Raw genomic sequence first — 2261 nt, 5'->3', positions numbered from 1 at the left:
GAATATTATTCTGCTTTCAGGGAGATGCCTGTGTGCTGCTTACTAGTAAGTGAAGATGATTCACATAAACCCATTCAGCTTCATCACCAGCGATCCGTGACTCTGGGTCGAGGACAAAAAGTGCTCAAGAGAACAAGGTAGAGATTTTATTCCATATGAGCAACAGAGAAAATGTTTTTTTTTCTTGCAGTTGAATTGAGAGCTGACTGCAGCAGAGGATTTATCTCTGTTAAACAGGTATGCTAGAATATTATAAATATTATCCAAAATATTCTAATGACATGGAATATAATAAATGTTTAAAGAAGCAAATCAATAAAATAGAATAATGCATGCTTTAACCACTTGGTAATTTTTTTAACAGTTGGGTGTGAATCCTACAAGTGTGGACAATGTGGTTGTGGGCAAAGGCAATCAGGTGCAATGTCATTAAAGTAGCAAACAGCTTTTTGAAAACATCTGAGTGACATACTGTATCTCAATATTTATCATTGGTCTGAACTTTTTATTTAAATCAGGAACAATCATTTCAGTCAGATAGTTATGGTTGTGCAGTAGATTAAAAAGTTTAATTCAAAAGCTAATATACAGTAAAATTCTGGTTAAGAATAATCAAATCAGGATTTTCACATTGTTTGCACTAAATTAACACAAGGATGAATTATAATTATTTATATGCATACCACCCAGTAATGAAAAGCAATATTTACCTACACATATTTTGTTCAAAAACATTTTAGAGTATGTAGAGCATGCTCTCGTTAACCATCATTTATGTGTTATTCAGCATCTGGCAAACTTACCATGTCTACAAATGTCCTGTTCTGTTGTAATTGAGGCTGTATTGCACAGGCTACTGGTCTTAATATCCTACAAACCACATGTCGCCCAACTCTACAATCAGGTGATCATAAAGCCAGGCCAGAGACTTTACATGGTCAATCAGCAGTATCCTTACAGAGTGAAATTCACTGAGGACACGTCTACTGCCAGATCTGCTGCAGACTTGAGCAAACCTTCAAAAAGACCCCATCAGATGAGCTCTGAGGGGAACGGAGAGAAGATCAAGAGCCCTGCAAACACAACATCAACACCCCATACAGACCATCACAGAATATCAGACGATTCGCCTCCACCAAAAAAGACACTGCCATCTGAATCAGATAAATCAGTGAGTTTCATTTGGCTCTAGATTCACATACTCATCACTGTATACTTTACGAATCATTGGCATGGACATCTTTACATCATAAGAGGAAATTGCATATGTTCATTGCTAAGGCACTTTTAGGTAAGTTGCTTTCTTATAATTCAAATCTCCTAATTTTTTCTACAAGTAGTTACTGTACTAGATCTCTATCGTACATTCGGTTAAAAGTTTCAAAAGTATGCTCAGAATTTGGAAAATGTGCTTTTTCTTTTTATGTCCCCTGGGCTTGGAATGATCAGCAAACTGTAGTTAAAGTGCCCCTATTATGGATTTTTGAAAATTTCCTTTCATGCAGTGTGTAACACAGCTCTAAGTGAATGAAAAAGTCCTGCAAAGTTTAAAATCTGAAAGTGCACCGTGTATAAAGTTATTGTCTCTCAAAAGGAAGAGTCGACTCTGAATCATTGAAACGAGTCGTTTTTAAAACGAATACCAAGCAGTTTCATGTTGACGTCAACATGAAACTGCTTGGGATTCATTTTAAAAACGACTCGTTTCAATGATTCAGAGTCGACTCTTCCTTTTGAGAGACAATAACTTTATACACGGTGCACTTTCAGATTTAAAACTTTGCATGAACTTTTTATTCACTTAGAAGTGTGTTACACACTGCATGAAAGCTAATTTTCAAAAATCCATAATAGGGACACTTTAATGGGAAGTAAGCATTAATGTCACTTAGTTACAGTGAAAATCATTGAAAACAACAATAAACCAGAATCAAACAGCCTAGGCATGGAAACCACTCATCAAGTTTCATCAAAAATATCTAAATTTGTGTTTTTAAAGATTAGACCTTGCATGCATGCATGTCAGCCTGTTGTTGGGGACTCCCAAAACCAAAATATGAACCTTTCATTACCCTTAATGGGGCACTTTAAACTCGATATACTGCCGTCCCCGAGTACTTTTGAATGTCTTTTGCTTTTGTTTTGATCTTGTTTTTTTTTTTATCTTACTTTTATTGTTTTGTATGAGTACAGTTTTTTTTTTTTTTGTAGTTTTTTTTTTGTGAAACTATGTGCTGCCATCTTGACCAGGTCTCCCTGGA

At 35.6% G+C, this 2261-nt stretch overlaps 1 pseudogene; it reads left to right on the top strand.

Moving 5' to 3' along the window:
* The first annotated feature begins 24 nt into the window (after nucleotides 1-24).
* LOC107571909 (aprataxin-like) overlaps nucleotides 25-2261 on the top strand; it is a 5078-nt pseudogene continuing 2841 nt past the window's right edge.

This window comes from Sinocyclocheilus grahami, unplaced genomic scaffold (genome assembly GCF_001515645.1).
Source record: "Sinocyclocheilus grahami isolate Dianchi unplaced genomic scaffold, SAMN03320097.WGS_v1.1 scaffold1668.1, whole genome shotgun sequence".
Taxonomy (NCBI): domain Eukaryota; kingdom Metazoa; phylum Chordata; class Actinopteri; order Cypriniformes; family Cyprinidae; genus Sinocyclocheilus; species Sinocyclocheilus grahami.
This window is presented reverse-complemented; position numbering and strand designations above follow the sequence as displayed.